This window comes from Empidonax traillii, unplaced genomic scaffold (genome assembly GCF_003031625.1).
Source record: "Empidonax traillii isolate 1590-97213 ecotype Southwest subspecies unplaced genomic scaffold, ASM303162v1 scaffold33:size3420811, whole genome shotgun sequence".
Classification (NCBI taxonomy): Eukaryota; Metazoa; Chordata; class Aves; order Passeriformes; family Tyrannidae; genus Empidonax; species Empidonax traillii.
The window spans coordinates 1,676,326-1,695,738 of NW_020955226.1; the positions used below are offsets into that span (position 1 = coordinate 1,676,326).

Sequence of the window (19,413 nt, forward strand, 5' to 3'; positions counted from 1 at the left end):
TCATTATGTATTCATAAATATAAATATGTGTTTTGAATCTTTGATTGTGCAATGATGTGAAGATTAAAAATTAACTTTTTTCTAAGCCTGAAAATTCTTAAAACACTCTCCTATAAATCATACATCAAAAATAGGTTTCAGTTTGAAATAAATAATGGTTAAATCACTCATATATCTATTAAATATGGAAGTATAATAGTAAGTAAAAATAAATCTAATACTAAGTAAAGGGTAAGAGAAATAAAGGGGATGGAAAAGGCTTTTCCACATGTTCTTTCTTTTGGCCCATTTTGGGGTGCCAGTATTGCAGAGCCAGAAGCAGGGCTGTACCAACAAAGCTGCTTTCTCTAGCAGCAGCATTCCACTCTTGCATGTCAGGTCACTCTCTATCACCTCATGGGCACCAAATACACAAATTAGGAAAATCAATATCAATCTCAACTTGATTCAATATTTCTACCTGATATATATATGCATATGTATATATTCACTAAAGCCCCCTTTCTCCAGTTCTTTCTGGGCTGTTGGATCCTTACATTTGCCTCCATTACCTCTGCTGGGTCTCAGAGTGTTACACTTAATGTGTCAGTGTGTCCTACTAACTGAAATGCCTAATTACACACAAAAAACCCACGACAAAGCCCAACCTCTAAGACACCAAGAGACAGAGTTTATGCTTAGGATGAACTCTGTGACTTGATATACCTGTATATAAAACCAGCATTTACATGGAAACTTACTATAAAGAAGTTTTGTGAGACTCAATATCTCAATATCTTGAGTGAATACAGAATTATCATAAGATTATAGTAATACAACTATATAAAGTACTACACAGTCCAAACTGTATTTGGTTATGTTTTAACCATGTAAGGAAAAATTAAACACAAGCAACTAGATAAAACTTTGATTCCACAGAGAAGACACTGACTGATCCTATACTGTGCCATACTGTAAATCAAGTGCTCAGTAGCATCAGAGCAACAATAAATTCCTGCTGTTTGACTACACTGGCCCTCAGCAGCAGCATTATCTGTCTGCTCTTGTCCCTAGTACATCAGTAATGGTTGGTTCATGCTGCCATCAGAAAAAAGGTACCAGAGCTGCAAAAAGGATTTTTACCTGAACAGCCTGATTCTATCAGGATTCGAATACTTGTTATTCCCAGTGAAATGCTGGATTTTTCAGAGGAGAATCACATCAAATGATGAGCAGAAATTTCTATATGTACTCGTGCAGTTGACCTAGAATAGCAAAACATACGAACAATAATTTGTAACTGTAACTATCACATAGAGAGATTAGCAGCTGAAACTGTAAAAAGGCATACCAGAACCCTGACAGCAGTCTTAGAGAAGATATCCAATGAGGTTTTCAGAATCCCATTACATGCTTTTACTTGCAAGAAGCATGAACACAGAGATAAAAAGCTGACATGTTTCATCTTTCCTTCAACCTGACCAGGTCTAATGGAATTCTGGATATCAATAAAACAAAAGAGTGATTGAATTTTGACGGTCTCCTTGTGAGAGTGAATAATAAAACAGAAAACCTTCATCTTTGGCCATGCTTCAAGAGAAATTCCCCCTGTGTTTTATGTTAAATTAATATTTGATGTAATTCCATTTAAAAATCTGAGATATACACTATTATTTGGTAATAATAATTTCATTTCAATTCGATTAGATGTGCTTGAGCTTATCATCCTATTCATTAACTACATTCACTGCAATGGCAGTGTAATGCTAATCTCTTTGTTTGGTTTAATTTCCTACAGTCAAACAACCTGGGAAGAAGTGCTTGTTTTGGTTTTGCAGATATGTAATTTGAGGAAAACTAGTTCTGATTTAAAAGTGTGAACTTGAGATTAGTGCTGTGAACATAGGTACAAATAGGTACAAAACATAGGTACAAAAAAAATTAAGTTCCAACAAACTGCCAGGCTGATTGTACTACCACTACTTACCATGATTTAAAATTTAATTTTCTGGCCTCACATATCTTTCAAAAGCAGTTGGGCTTTTTAAATACTGTAATTTTTCATAAACTGGTAAGACTGAGATTTAGAGCCTCCCAGCAAGCATTCCTGATATAATCTGGTTCTCAGAAGAACACATTCACAACATGAACCCCCTCGATTTTGTTTTTCTGCTGTACACTATTTGTGAAAATCCTCAAGACTCACAGGAGAATTCTTAGCCTCTATTTCTGTATTCACATGAAGATTCTCACCCTTCAGCACTTCTTTTGCAACTGAAGCTTTGAATAGGAATTCCCTATGTAAGTACATGGGGAAATATGTGCCTACATCGCATATTATGCCAATGATTTTTTTAAGTCAAAATATGATTAAAACTGATCATAGGATAACCTTATCTCATCCATTTGAGATCTTCTGCTTAAATTTGTCTTGATTCTGAATAGAGACTGACATAAAAAATGAAATTAAATATTATGGGTGGTCCCAGGTCCATCTACAAAACCAGATGTGAATCCAGGGCTACTCAAGATTCAGTACTTCATGTATAGGTTTGAAATACCCCATGACTGGCTGAAGGAGCACCTTAAAGAGAACTATGTGCACCTCATTACCTTAAGATCTCAAATGCTCAACTCAAAAATTTCTTTGGAAAACACTACTTGCCATGATCCTGCCAGAGGGTCACTCTGAAGGACTCTTAACAAGAGCCGTCATCTAAATTCTCATTACCTTGAACATAGATATTTCTGTGTTGAACTGAGAAAACAGAAGTACAGACAATATAAACAAAAGATATAAACAAAGAATGTTTGGATAAAAAGATGTAACGTTTACCAAAAAAACTGAACATCAAAATCATTCTTGTGAATTCTTGCTCAAACAGGAATTAATCCTGAGCTTGCAAAAGAGACTTTAAATTTTATGATAATTATTTTAAGAGCAAAACACTGATAAGAAAGTTTTAGAAAAACAAAACTAAATACAAAACAATAGCAAGTTGTCTATTGATAATTTATATTTTAATCACAATAAAATGGACTTTACCAGACTGTATACTGATCCTTATAGAGAAGAGCACCATAGGGCTCTTTTTACATTTATTACAAAGAAGCAGCTACATAAACTTTTTACAGGCATATGCATTTACTCAATCACCCACTGCCACAAGGTGTCCTCTCTCAGTAATTGTACTCTAATAGAGCCAGGGCTTAGTGATCCCTTTTCAAATGGATTTTTGCCATTAAATTACAACCTCAATCTCTAGATTTAAGTGCCTCTTCTCCTCCATTATACTCATTCAATTCTACTATATATGTGTTTGAATATGATTTTGAAAAATACCTCCTGTCTGAACATCTGGAAATAAAGATTTTCATTGCCATGTTACCATTGCATGGAAGCATGCAAGATTTTTTTTCCAGAATAAAAAATGTACAACTACAGCTACATATATTGTGTGGTGATTACAATTTTCAACGAAGGCATCAAACACCTTTTTAATAAAGGGGTCACCAGAACTTCACATTTGACATAATAATTTTTTAATATATGCCTTGTGATTTAGACTGAAATTACTCATTTGATTCCCTCTGCAAAAGATTCACACCAGAGACTGCAAAAGAAAAAATACAATTGTTTCTCTCTGTCTTACTCATTTTCAGCCCACTGGCCAAGAGGACAGAAAGACTACTAAAAGTAGTCCTTCAATTCATAGTTCAATTCAACAATTCATAGTTGTTCCATGACATTTTAAAGAAATGTATCCTGAATCAATTTTTTCCTTTATGAATTTAGCTAAATAAATGCCATAGGGAATAAGGGCAAGAGCAAACACACAGATAATCACCTTGCTATCTTCTGTGGGCCCAATGACTTACAGCTTTTTCTTTCAAGTTCTAGAAATTTAACCTTTGAGTTACAGTAGTTCCTTCACAGTCATTAACAGGTGTTTGTGTTTTAAGTTTGATGTATTTCATTTTTTTCCACTGTCAAGGGACAACACAAAGACATTTTTTCAGGTCTCCTGTGTATTGTGTTCTCTAGGATGCAAAATGGAGATTCATACCTACCATTGTAAAGGGATCTTGGGAAGCTAAGTGTCACAACAGCAAATCTAGGGGCTTTAAGGTCACAAGGACTGTTGCATAATGTTGCTTTGACACCACAATTATTGTTATTGATATTACAAAAGTCAGAACTATCCTGCAAGTCAAGACCAGTCTTCTACCTACACTTAGAAAACTATGTCTGGTTGCATAAAGGTTCTGAACAGCAGCCACACAATTTATTAGAGCATGGAAAGAGGTATCTGAAACCAGCAGCTGATCCATTTCAATCTTCTGACAGTCCAGCTGTAGACAGACTACAGAGCCAGTTCTTTAAAAATCAGGTTTGTGTCCTGTAAAGTCAGATAAGGATCATTGCTGCTGTGCTTTGCTTACAAAGTTTGTTCTGTGTCGCCAACATCAAGCAGTGTCTCATTCTGCTGGTTTGTGGATAACAGTGGATAACTATTAACAAGTGGAAAAGTCAAACCTTCATGGAAAAAAAAAAAAAAAAGCAGCATCTTGGGTGCTCGTCTCATGTCACATGTCTATCTTATATCTTAAAAAACAGTGCCACTTTAACACATATTTTATTTTGTTTTTTAGGTCTCTATCTTGAAAGACAATTGAACACAACAATCAGATAGAAATCTGTCAAACAGTAATATACAATGCTCAGATAGACATCTGTCAAGCCCACACATATCAGAAGCAATGATTTCCTGTGGCTGGTTTGGAACAGGGTGATTGATCAGATATTCTCTTTTGCTGTGACCTCCTGTAGAAGGCACAAGCAGAGTGTTTGCAGCCTACGGCTGCTTATTCATCCTCAGCCAGATCCAGCTCTTTTAAAATTCAGAACAGTCCTATATGCATACCAGAGAAAACTACCATGGTAATGCAGATCCTGGGAAGAACAGCCATAGTTTTCTAGTAACGGAATCACAAATATACTGCAAAAGTTTTCCAAAACTTGAGCCATATTCTATCATTAGGTATCAAGTGCAGGATTTTCAATTCTTTCTCACTGGCAAAGCTTTTAAAATTGTATCTGACATATCTCATTGTGTCTTTTTTATCTTGCTGTTATCTTGCTGTTATCTTGCTGGTATTGTTTGCAGATATGAATCATAAAGTATATTTGCATAGTATCAAGGTTTTTTTTGTTGGTTGTTTGTTTTTTTTTTTACACAGAGGATGGAACAAAATACTTTAATTGTAAAAAATGTAACTATTCAAAATGTGACCTCATTAAATAATGAAACTTCTTAAGCACTTCAAAGTAGGCTACTACCCTTAGTGAGGCTGTCATTCAGCCATTCATCATTTCAATCTACAAGGGCACCCATTAGAAAGACTCTAGTTTAAACCACTTTCAAATAAGATTTTTATATATTTACATCTCTTCTGTACTTCTTGTACCTAGAGACAAATAATCCTCAAGATACAGACTACAGCATATTAGAAACCAGAACATTACCTTACTTGCCCGAAGTCATGCTTAAATTCAGTGTAAGAAACAGGAAAAAAACTGTTTTCTCAATATCTGTTAAATATACCACCTCCTTTTCTGTTACCCTTTCCTTGCTTTTCTTTCACTCCTTCCCACCCCTTTGTCCTGCAAAAAAGATTAAATGAAAAATACACAGAAAGGTCAAGGACAGAGAGTTTTACTGCTGATACACGGAAAAGGCTTACAGTTATATACTGACAAGTTTAGTCAGGAGTCATCCAACTACATTCTCTTTCCTAAAAAATAAAGCATTCACCAGCAAATACATGCTATGCCCTTAGTATATCCCTTTGGTGACAGTCTATTAGAACAGCAGTATTTACTACTCTTCACCAGTATCCTTTGTCACTCTAAGCATTTGTTTCACATCTATCAAACCTATCATATTACTTTCCATTTCGTATCATACTTGCTATTCCTGGAAAAAAAAAATTTATTGCTAATTTGTGCAGCATATGGCACAGTCAATACAAAAAAAATTTTTTGTATATTTTACTTCTTTTGAGGCTGTTTGCCTACATTTCTTTTACTGCAGCTCAACTCACAGGTTTTGCACTCAAAGCATCATGACTGCTGCATTTGCAATGTTCCTCTCTAAATTACTTCTATTTCTTTTTTTCGTCAGTCTCTCTGGATTCTTTAAGGGATCTTACTGATCAGAAGACAATAGAGCTGACACTTTAATTCAGCACTACGCAGTCTGTGCTTCTGCAAGTCCTTAAAGTGCATTGAAAATCCAGAACATCCTACTCTTGATTAAAAATTATGGCTCTAAAAATATCCAGGTTTTTCCTTGTCTCAGGTTTTGAATGTTTGGAAAACAGGAAGGGGCAAAAAGGAACTATTAGTTTAAAAACCTCATACACTTCCAAACCAATATTATTGTTCAGGCATACCACAATAGAAATTTAAGGGAGAGATTTTGAATGAAAATATTCAGATGTTCACATTTTCCACAAGTGAACTTCCCAATTCCACTTACCCACAAAATCTCATGCAATAAAACTTAATCAGGCAAGGATCTGGGAGGAAGAAAAAAACAAAAAAAACAAACAAAGAAAAACAAAACAAACAAACAAACCCCCCAAACATAAAACAAACAAACAAACAAACAAACAACATATAAAAATGAAGTGTTAGCAAGCTGAGCAGCATTTTTCAAAGTTGGAAAAAAGCTCCACAGGGTTCTAGTAGCCTCAAACTCTGCAATCATCAGGCAATATCCTCCTGTGATAAAGAAAGATTCAGGAACTTGAGAGTAGGGAATGGCCATTTATGACAAATGAAGTCTTAATCCAATTCCATCTGAGATTAATGCTGAAATAACAATTTCTTTTAATGATGAAGGAAATCCTTCATGCCTAGCTTACTCTGTTAAAGTAAGTTCTCTCCAAATGTACATACGAAAATTTTACAGTACTGCTCCTTCAGACTTTCAAATATATAACTTAGTATAATATATAACTAATATAGACTTACTAAAAGATATTAGAATATCTATGCTACAAATGCATGTGACATCAAATAAAGCCATGACACATAACTTATTAAGTGGTTTTCATTACAAACATACTCAAATTTACCATATTTGATGCCTTTGCAATGTTTGTCCTTCCGTAAATGAGAATTTTGTCCCAGTCTCAGGAATCTTTTAATGTCCTGTTGTGCAGAACTTCACATGATTCTTTCCACAATTTCATGAGTCCATTTAAGATATTTATTAACACTATTAACATTATTAACATTATTAAGAAGGTAATTCCAGTACTGTGGTTTCTCTTAAGAACCAGAGAGATATATACTATACAGAATATGCTATCATACTTTTTCTATCCCTGAAGAAACAGGACTGAAACATTGCCCTGAGAGCTCAGTCTGGAAATTTTAATTCTGTAGGGACACAGTGTTTTTATTCTTGTTTTAGGCATTCAGACTGATTAATTAATAAAAATAGAATCAACTGGATTCTAAAAATAGAATCACCTGACCCTGACAACAGAAGTTTATTTTATATCTAGCTTTCAGATTGTTAATATCACAATGAATGAATCTTCAATGCTTATTGCAGTTTCAGTAACACTTATCATGGCTTGTCTACAGTCAGTACCTGATTATGCCTAATTTTCTCTAAATAGAAGGCTTTTCCTAAGAAAACTATCGTAATGTAAACTATGCTTTTTCGTATACCTAGATTTTTTTTTTAGGAAATTGAAAGGACTATCAGGGGCATTCTAATTAAACATGAAGGATGAAAATGGCAGGTGGAACACTTTGCACCAGTTGTAAAAGCAGGATATAATCAGATTTTTTTAAAGAAAAACTTAGATGTCCTCTGTGGACATCTGCTCTGCCTTAGAATGGGCGTTTGTTGAAAATTATTACTGTTGTCACTAGACTGTCTTGTCTGAAGAAATGCTCTCTCCTGTACTGTTTTGTTTACAAGTGTTGTCAGTGGAGTGCAGAGTTATTTGAATAATAATGTAGACCTATTGAATATAAAATTGGTCTCTCACCGGAGAAAACGGGAGCCACTATGACAAGTTATTAAAACATATTGGTTTCAAGTAAGTTTAAGGGCACACTCAGGGCGATCCACTGTTTTTAATGAAGACTTCAATGTGATCAATAAATTATAAGATATTAAATCTTAAATTCACTCTAAGGTATATAGTACCTGTTTTTAAAAATTAATGAATCAAGCACAGAATTGTGACACAGTTGAAGTAATTTTCAAGAGGAAGGACGATTTGTGCAGGTGTGCTGGACTGGACTTTGAATGATCCTGGATCCATTTCCAGTTCTGCCCTCAACTCCATCTAGAACCACATATACTTCTTTAGTCAACACTACAAAGTTATTTAGCTATTTTAAGGTGCACCGAGATGTCTATCGCAGTTTTGAAAACACCTAACTACACTAGGCAATTATATCCTCTTGAATTTGGAGACCCAATCTCAAATGAGGCCTGTACACAAATGATAAAGAGCATAAAGTCCTTGTTTAGTCAGTACATTGTGTAAGACTCCAGTTGATCACCACACCTCAGCAACTGAATCAAAAAGTTAAGTCCACACCTCCTCGCTGCTGGGGACAATTCACTTTCTGTACCTGAGTTAAGACACAGTAAGGTCCCTCATGTCCCACAGTCACTAAGTAGAGAATTTTGAATGGATATATGCCTTTTGGTTAGCAGAACAAATCCCATTATTTAACCATAGATATCAATTTCTAGCTGATGTTTCTACATCCTTTTTTTGCTCTCAGTATTGGATAAATGTATTAATGTTCTCTGAAGAGATTCTAACTGGGTCAGACAGTGTCATAAGAAAATTGTGAGCAGCATCATTTGTCATGTTAAGGCTAGTCATATTCTAAAAGAAAACAGAATACAGTTTCTTCTCTATATAAATAATTGGGAGTTCAGAAACATTTTCATTTTATTGTTTACTCACATAAAGATTCTAATTAGTGCAAATCTCTGGAGCCCATAATCATCTTACACCATTTGGAAAACCCACCAACAGTAAGTCTCTTTCATTTTCCTTAACCCTTCCTGGTTATTCTCAGAGACAATCTTTTTTCAAGTAGGAATAATGTGTAAGTTTACCTTCAGGACAAGAGTGATAGCTTGTATGGAATATCTTAGCTGCTTTAATCAAGGACTTTCTATATAGCCAATTCACCGGGCTACAGTAGGAAGTAAAAGGGGAACCATGAGAAGAGAGCAGAGGATAGTCAATACCAGTATTGATATCATAAGGTCAGGATGAGTAAATCCAGTGGACTAATATGCTGTTTACATTGATGAACTGCGTGTTTTCCAAGAATCTCAGAATTGTTAGGGTTAGAAGGGACCTCTGGAAATCATCTAGCCTTCCACTCCCAAGGCAGGGTTACCTAGAGCAGGTTTCACAGAAGTATGTCCAGGTGGGTTTTGAATGTTTTGAATGTTTGAATTTTTCCAGAGAGGGAGACTCTACAACCCCCCTGGGCAGCCTGTTCCAGTGCTCTGCCACCCTCAAAGTAAAGAAGTTCTTTCTCATGTTTTAGTTTATGGCCATTGCTCCTCATCCTGTCACTGAGCACCACTGAAAAGTGTCTGGCACCCTTGACACTCTCCTTTGAGATATTTATTTGCACTAGTAAGACCCCATCTCGGTCTACTCTTCACAAGACACAACAAGCCCAGCTCTTACAGTCTCTCCTCATAAGAGAGATGCTCCACACCCCTGATCATCTTTGAGGCCCTCCCCTGACCCTTCTCCAGTAGCTTCTTGTCTTTCTTGAACTATGGAGACCAGAATTGAATGCAATGCTCCAGATGTGGCCTCACTAGGGCCAAGTAGAGGGGCAGGATCACCTCCCTTGACCTGATGGCCACCCTCTTTCTGATGCACCCAGGATACCATTGGCCCTCCTGGCCACAAGGACACACTGCTGCCTCATGGACAACTTTTCATCCATCAAGACTGTCAGGTCCTTCTCAGCAGCACTGCTCCCTGGTAGGTCAGCCCCCAACCTGTGCTGGTACTTGGGGTTATTCCTCCCCAGATGCAGGACCCTACTCTTGCCTTTGCTGAACCTCATTAGGTTTCTCTCTGCCCAACTCTCCAGCCTATCAAGGTCCCACTGAATGGCAGCACAGCCTTCAGGTGTATCAGTCACTCCCCATTTTCATATTATCAGCAAGAAAGGGGAAAAACAGACTGCCCCTGAAGCAACATACAAAGTCCACATCAGCATAGATCAAAGCCCTCAGGCACATCATAAAATTGTTGGGGAACTAACAGAGAGTCATGAGTAAAGGAATAGGGGATATATGATCCTTAAGCTCTCAATTCCACCTCATGGAGGATAAATGTAAGCCACTCTGTTCATTAAAAATCTCTGGTTTCCAGTAACTATGAACAGTCTCACCACTGTCCTTGCAAAAGTCATGAAAGAATCCCCAGCTGCAAAGCATCAGCCAGGTTGTTTTCCCAACTTCACAGCCAAAGTCCTTGGCCTTCAAGTGCTCTTCATTTCTCCCTAACTAAACATAACTGTTGAGTATTCTTGATAATGGTGTCATGAGTTATGGCAGTGGAACATAGGTGTAGGCTCTACAACACTCACTGAATACTCATAAGCATCCAGCACTATTTACAACACTGTAAGCTCACCGAACTCCTCATGAGTCTATCGTCAACAACTCGCTACACTGTGAATGCCAATAGGGAAGAAAAAATAGTTTCTTGTTAGGGGCAATGGTAGAAAAGAGCACAACTCACATGCCTATACTGTTGCAGTAAAATCTTATGATGATATTAAAAAGGAGGGGAAAATGAAAATTTCCACCGCTCAATACCTTTCAGTCATTTTTAGGCACACTGCTCACATACAAATCCTTGCACAATGCAACAGGACAGTTCGTGGGAGTAGAAACTATCCCTGAATAGTCACTGGCTCAAAAAATAGTTTGTATATAAAAATATGATGGCCCTCAGTATAATAAGAGAAGCAAGCTATAGAGGTAGCAGCTAAAAACTGAATCTATGGTATCATATATTGTTCATGAGGCAAGCCAAAATGAGGGAAAGTATTAGAAGATGGTTTGAAGAATTTTATAAGTAGTTTTTGAGTCTGGAAAAATAGTCAGACATTTTGAAAGGAAATTCATTCAAAATGGATGATAAAAAGGCAAAGAGAATACAGCGTGTTTCAAATGTGAAGGAATTTGAGAGTTTGATGGCATGCATATTTAAGCTGCATGTATATTTTAGCAATATAGCTTAGAAAAAGTATAATATTTGTGGAAGTCAATTAAGTTGCCAGACCTTTTTTGATCTGGGGGAAGTTTCAGGAATTAACCCATCCAGTTGGTCCCTTGGTGTTCTCAATAGTCAAATCCCATGAGATGTGTTGAAACTGAGCAGTAATAAAATATTGTGAATTTATAATAATATAAATGAACACTATGTATTAGACTGTTTTGTCTGCAAAGAATTTGTCCTTGCTGAAGTTAAAACCATGTTGAAACTATCTGCTCTGACATCTGCCAAAGTAGAATCTACTGAATTTCTGTAAGGAATCAAGTCACAAGTGGCATCAAAAACCTCTTATACTGTAAAAGGAGGAAAACACTTCCGTAGTGTACTGGATGTACATCACGACTCACATTACAGGAGTAATTAGTACAATGAAAGCAGATGAAGCCAGAAATACGGTGTCATTGAACTGAATGGCTCTGATGATTTCTTGTGTGACTAAGATACATGAAAATAAAAGTATCTGGAGAATTCCTCAAATGACCATAAAATCCTACTTACACCCACTCAGCAAGCAAGCAAATGTTTCTAAAGTGACCTGGAGAACATACTTGTAATGCATGACAAGAATACATGAGCCAACTTACCGTGGAAAGCAACAAGAAAAGCCTGAGGGTTTTATCACACATATTTAGAGAAGGTAGTATTCTTCATCTTTAAGTACAAATACTACAGTTATATATACAATATCATTCATATACCACCTTTGTCATGACTGAAGTTCAATACTATTCTTTGATCAGAAATCTTAAAAACATTAAACATAAAACCAGATGGGCTTGAATACTGCAGAGCAAAAGCTGAGTCCTTCATAGCTACTGAAAATATAAACACAGTAATCTTTAATTTCAGTGGAAAATTTGCTTTTGAACATTTCAGCGTAGATGATTTACCTCTACCTCTCATCAAAACATAGCCATCAATTAAGGGTTTGAGCTGCTTAAAAGATCACAGAGGGTTTAGTTAAAGTTTAGTTGTGTCATTTGGTATGGAGGTAAGAGCCATCTCATCTTTTTCTAGAAATGTAGAATGCTGATGTTTTTCTTTCTATCATCCTCACCTTTCAACTAAAAAGAAATTCTGCTTTCTAAATACAAATGGACTTTCCAAACAAGCAATTGAATAGAATCACAGAGTAATTTAGATTGGAAAAGGCATCTAAGATCATCCAGTCCAACTGTTAACCCAGCACTGCCAAGTCTGCCGTTAAATCATACCCCGAAGTGAAACATCTACGTCTTTTAAATACCTCCAGGGATGGTGACTCCATAGGTTCCTTGGGCAGCCTTTTCCAATGTTTGCCAACCCTTTCCATGAAGAAATTTTCCCCAAGATCCAATCTAAACCTCCCCTAGCACAATTTGAGGCCATTTTCTCTTGTTCCATTGCTTGTTACTTGGAGAAGATACTGACTCCCTACCTGGCTAAAACCTCCTTTCAGGGAGAAATAAGGTTGTCCTTGTGTCTCCTTTACTCCAAGCTAAGCAAACCCAGCTCCCTCAGCTGCTCCTCATAGCATTTGTGCTCCAGACCCTCCCCAGCCTTGTTGCCATTCCATGGACACGCTCCAGCACCTCAATGTCTTTCTTGTACTGAGGGGCCCAGAACTGGACACAGAACCTGAGGTGCAGCCTCACCAGTGCCAAATACAGAGGGACAATCACTTTCCTGGTCCTGCTGGCCACATTATTTCTGATACATGCCAGGATGCTCCTGGCCTTCTTGTCCACCTGGGTACATTCTGGCTCAAGTTCATCCAGCTGTTGACCAGCACCCCCAGCTCCTTTTCTGACAAGGAGTTTTCCAGCCATTCTTTTCCCAACCTGTAGCACTGCTTGAGATTGTTGTGACTCAAGTGCAGGACCTGGCATTTCACGTTGCTGAACCTCAGGCAATTGGTCTTGGCCCATCAATCCAGCCTTTCCAGATCCCTCTGCAGAACCTTCCTACCCTCCAGCAAATCAACATTCCTGCCCAACCTGGTGTTGCCTGGAAACCAAGTGTGCCCTCAGTCCCCTTGTCCAGATCATTGATAAAGATATTAAACATGGCTGGCCCCAGTCCTGAGCCCTGGGGAGCACCACTGGTGACCAGGCATCAACTGGATGTTACCGAGTTACAATTAAATGAGTTTTCATGTTTGGAAAGGAACTGCAGCTGTCACACTTAAATGGGTTTTCTACAGGAGTTTCCACAAGAGGTCTGTTAGAAACAAAGCAACATTAATGGAAATATACTTACAGAAAAAATTTTCAATCTCTAAATTATGTGTGTTTAAAGTACAGTTTCACAGTTACAGTCAATTTTGCAATTCAAATGAGTTTGTACATACTTCTAGTCTGCCTGGAATTACCATAGATATAATAAAAAATGATCAAGAGAGACAAGAAATGAGCATTGAAACAGAAAGCTCAAATGGTTGAATCTTTTCTGAAAACAAAAATTAGAACTACCTCTCCTTCATTTAGTAATAATCAAAAATAACTCACAAGAAAATTGGGAAAGAGCACAGGAAGAAATCTTAAAACTGTGACCAGTTAATGGAAGTAAAAGCAAATAAGTGTTTAAAGATCAAACTCAATGAAAAAAGTTAGTTTCATTATTTTATTCCAATTTTATGCAAAAGGTAAAAGTCTTAAAGTAGTGATAAAATATACAAAAGAGAAAATAGCAATATATTTTAGTGCCACCAGAATATTTACATTAAAATCTAATGTTTATAATTTAAAGAATTGGTATAAGCTTTGAAAGGAGTCATAGCTGCAGTTCTTCTCTATGAGGAGGACAAGTCAAAACTGTCACAGTATATGACCACAGTATATATAACTATGCATCTATTCAGTCACAAATGCCTGTGTGGATCTAACTGTACATTGTGTGAGTACATGGCTACTCATTTCAATTATTCTTACTGAAGATTTGTGAAAGGAAAGCATGCAATTCACTGCAAATTTTTTTATGCCTAGTGGCTTGCTTGTAGGGACATCACAAAAATATTCAACACATCTGATAAAAATGTGGAAAAAGAGAATATGTACATCTATCTTATGTTTTCCTTTAGGAAGGAAAAAAAAGAGTAGTCTCAATTCAGATCTCCTGTCTTTTTACAGTTAGAAGGTCTGATTCTACTCTTATTCAATACTTAGCTAATAAACACAAACCATTATTACACAGACACTAATAATCACTTTGATTCAATTTTTACTTTCCCATAGTTGCTACTGTCATAATCAGATTACACTGCTGTGAGGTCACTCACTGTGCAACACTTTGCTTTTAAAGTCTTGGGAAATAAATGTTCCTCTTAGTTGCAGACACACACAATAGTCTCCCACAGGCCATAGAAACATCTGTGCTAAATATAAGGCACGTGTGCATGTTTATTCTTGATTCCCAATTTGAGAATGATATTCCTAGCAGTGTAAACCAGGGAAAAAGTTGTTTCAAACATCTGCCATATTATTTAGGATGTCAGGATTATATAACCCCTGTTGCCAAGCCCATGGCCACATCTAAAGTCAGTAAAGTGGGACAATTTGTTATAGCCATAATAATATTAGTGGGGAAGGATGCTCTAGTGAGAGTACATTAATACACTGAGATGACATATCACTGCATTCTGGGAAGCAGTTACCAAAACATGATGGGGTTCAAGGAACTTATATGCTTTCAAACACTGCACAAATCATCCCAAATGTTGGAATGATACTTGCATATGAACACATACATATTGTCCGCATACAAAATAATGAATAATTAAAATATGTAAAGAAAACAGCCTCAGCGGTTTGTTTTGCTATTTAAAACAACAGGCTTACATAGTGCAATGAAATATTTATTCACCGTGTTTTCCTTTTGCTGATCTATTTTTCTGGATTGATTACCTCTGAAAGCTTTCCTGACATGAGCTTTTGTCTGCTGACAAAAGGGAGGTGAAGCGAAGCATCTTGATTAGCTACAAATGCAGATCAGCTTCTAGGCAAGCCAGCCAGACCAGGAAGGACAGAGAGCATGTGGTCACAAGACTGCACCTATACTAAATTAGGTTTTATGGGGAAGAGTAATCCACGCTCGTGTTTTCACAGAAAAACTAGCAAATAATACTTACAGATGAGCTTTCAAATTCTGGGTCAGTTCTTTTGCGAAATAGTGACAAAAAGAATGGTTACCTTTGATTGCAGTGAAAGCTGTAGTTATTCTAACAAATTACAAGCTGCCTCTTACTACGTAGATTTTAAATAGGACCCATGCCTTGAGCCTTGTCTGGATTCCTAAGACCCTCTGACCTTGGCAGTCTTTCATTACACTCAACTGAAACTACCTCAGTGTATATTGTCTATTCATGTGTCCCTGAAATAAATACTTTTTAACAAAAAACAGAGTTTTATGACTACCCACTGAACTTAAAAGGCAAATAAGACTTGGTGAACTATGCTATATTATATTAACATCCTCCAAGGGAGTATGTTGTCCTTCCCATATATGAGGATCTAACTCAAAGTTCAACCTTCTAAACCCTGTGAATACAACTGCTTACACTGGGTTAGGAGATGGGAAAAGCTACATCTGTAACAGCCACAGCTGTTAGGCTGCTGTTTTAAATAGCACTAACCAGGTGCTTTATCCGTGTATCACCAGCTTCCTTTCCAGTTGAACACACTGAAGTTTTAGTAATTGTTTTGCAACAGATTATAAGTGTTTGTGTGTTACCTAAGTATTTTACTTATGTGTGTGTGTAGACATATTTATTGTAAGTAGTTACTTGTTATTTAAGATTATAGGTGTGTTATTTGCCAGCAAAATACATGAGACCTCTATTTCCATTTAAAGTTGTGCCGTCATTTGATAAACTAAACCCAAAGTACACATAGAGGTTTATTGTAAATGTTGTTCTTATTCAGTCTCAAATCTTTTAGGATTTCAAAATTTGTTTCTTTTTCTGCCTTGTAGGCAAAATCTAGAGAAAATAGTATTTTGTAACAAATAACCCTTTTCTGAAATTGTAGTTTCATGGGTTTATTATTTTCTAATTTATGAAAAATATGTAAGTACTGTTAAAAATTATTACTAAATCATCTAAGAAGCCCCCATGGACTCACAACAACAAACTCCATCAAATAGCTATATTATTCAAGAAAATAAAGAACAAAAACACCCCAAAAAAGCCAACAAAACACCATGACACATTTGCTGACATATTCTAGATGTCATATTCTGTCAAGGGCAAAAAAATCTGCTAACATGTAAAGATCGCCATTACCATGATAATCCTTGATAAATAGATAGTCTGCATATCTCGGTGCTAACTAATTGCCAAACAGCTTGGAGGGAACCTGGGGAGGACTTCAGGCCTGACAGGTCTCTACAGTGATCTTGAATCTTTTGTGCAGGTCCCAAATCATGTAATTTATCTGCCTTACCATGACTCCATCTTATGCTGTGACACAGAAGATGACACAGCCCAAACCCAAAAAAGATGCAAGTGAAAGGGTAACAGCATCTGTTTTATGCACCTTGTTCTAGTGTTCTTCAGCTGTGAGATCTAGCAAATCACTTGGTTCCTCCTAAATAAACTGCTGTTCTCTGAATATCCTATATTCTGAGGTAAACCCCTTAAATAATTCTTATTTTCTACAAAAATAGGAATCCTCTCCTAACTTTAGCTCTGCTTACAGTTACTTATGTAATAATATATGTTAAATGAGTTATCATATATGGCTGTGAATGAAATCAAATGAAAGTAAATGATGCATGGTAGACAATTAAGTTGGATTATATACTATAGGATTTGTATATAATGCGTAGTAATTTCTTCCCTTCACAGGAAGCACCCCACAAATACCACAAAGGACTGACTAGCCCTTCTGCATCAGTTGTATTTCAATCAGCACATCCGTTATATCTAGTGATGCGCATTTTATACATGTTGATTATTTTTTTTCCTCTCCTCGTTGTTCTTCCTCTCTCTTTTTTTTTTTTTTTTAGATTTGTTTTTGTTTGCTTTAGTAACAGAAAGGGAAATGCTTTCTGTACTGTATCTCCCTGGGCCACTTTCTTACAAAGAGAGGCTTAAGTACTTCAATTTCAATGACAATTTTTGATCTCCAGTTCTAGCAACTAATCCTTTAAAATTATTTTTAATGCAAAATAAAACCAAAAACCAAAAAACCATCAGCCTGCAGTACAGACCTTTAAATAGGCTTCTGTCTGCATAGATCCTTAAGGTCACATGCTTTCCGGGTTTGATATATTTCACGGAAGTGCAGGGACAATGCAGCTACTATACATTCACTAATAGCAGCCTCCAAGAGAAAAAGCTAAGAAATGAGCCAATGATAACCATTTTATTCTCCAGCTAGGCTAGAAACTCTGAATTCATTCCCGAACATCCAAAATGTTGACCTTTGCAAGCTGTGGGTAACACACAATCTGGGAAAAAAGTAAAACGCCCCCTATGCTTTAGGAATCTGAACAGAACCAGAAAGTTGGAGCACCTCTCATTATCAAAATGCACCACCACTGCAGATGTGAGAACTTACAGATTTTGCCAGGAATACAAACAGTATCTGCTTTGGCACCTGTGGTTTCACATAGGCAGGGAAAGTGCCTCTCCTGAGTAGAAATATAACAGGACTCTATCTCACATTTGCTAGTTACTGTTCCTCCCCAGTAAAACAGATGGCAAAAAAATCATCACACACATATTCAATATATTTGTGGTACAAATTTAACATAAGAGAGAGTAAACAAGCCCTCACACATCTCTCTCAGCACTTGGGACTTTATAAAAACGAGTCTAAAGTAGGAGCAGAAATTTATATTACTCTACCATGTAAACACTCAAAAGAATTTGTACATCATCTTATTTTACAGAATTACTTTATTTTCTGGAAGTATTTGTGCAAAAGACAGCACAAAGTCCATTTTGAAAGCTGCACTGCTAAGATGAAGAATCTGTTATTAGAATGTCCCATAGCTCTGCTCTTAGAAATGAGTTAGAGTAAAATTTTACATATAAAGCTCACAATGACATTTTTCCTGTACCAATATTTAATTTAAGAGGCATATGCTGCATTTTAATGAAATACATCTCAGATTTCAAATTTATTTTTATGGTTCTCTATGGAAAATGGAGCAAATTCTATTTTACATGCACTAAAGTTCTCTTGCTGATGCTGTAAGATATATTTTATTTTTGTTTAGTTTCACTTTTGAATTATCTGCCACTCTCTATTCTCAGCAGTTATTCTTGTTACGATTATTTTCTTTTTGCCATGTGTTCACTATTCTTCAATTGCTAAAAGGTACTTTGAAATGCATTCTATGACTGAGCATCTAATTCAGGAAGGAGTTATGGGTTCATATGTTCCCTGATCATTTTCTCAGGGAAAGAATAGATCATTGATTAGATTAAGTTTCACACTGAATGCAGATTATATGGCTCTGGTTAGCCCTAGATTTCATAACTGGTTTTGCACAAAGTATCTGTAGCAGAAGGCTTATCAGATTAACTAATGTGTTTTCCTGTCAGGGAAGACCTTTAACATCACTTCCTTTCCTCCAGCTATGAGACAGGAATTGGGTATGACAAAACAAGATTAACACCCAACTGTTTACTTGAAACCTCAAAATCCAGGATACACTTTACTGTGTGAGACAGAATGACAGATTATTCTTCTGCCTTAATTTTCTCAGGAATGACAGAAATATGAGAATTGTATACTTAGCACAGAGCTAAAATAATATTATAAACATAATAATTTAAAAAGTCACACTTCAATCACTGAAACGATAGTCACTGAGCCACCTCAGCTTTAGCATCCTCAGCATCTCAATAATGCAAAACTTCACTATTATCACCTCTGGAAAAGAGGTGGGAAGGGGGAAAAAGGAGAAAGGGAAAAAAAAGGAGAAAGGGAAAAAAAGGAGAAAGGGAAAAAAAGGAGAAAGGGAAAAAAAGGAGAAAGGGGAAAAAAAGAGAAAGGGAAAAAAAGGAGAAAGGGAAAAAAAGGAGAAAGGGAAAAAAAGGAGAAAGGGAAAAAAAGAAGAAAGGGAAAAAAAGGAGAA

General features: G+C 36.5%; 1 long non-coding RNA gene across 1 annotated transcript in view; it reads right to left on the reverse strand.

The window, feature by feature from the left end:
• Positions 1-1,140: 1,140 nt before the first annotated feature.
• The window catches only part of LOC114073745, a 27,972-nt gene continuing 9,699 nt past the window's right edge, over positions 1,141-19,413 (reverse strand). The window contains exon 3 of the long non-coding RNA XR_003574381.1: positions 1,141-1,244. This is a non-coding gene — a long non-coding RNA (uncharacterized LOC114073745). The remainder of the gene's footprint in view (positions 1,245-19,413) is intronic.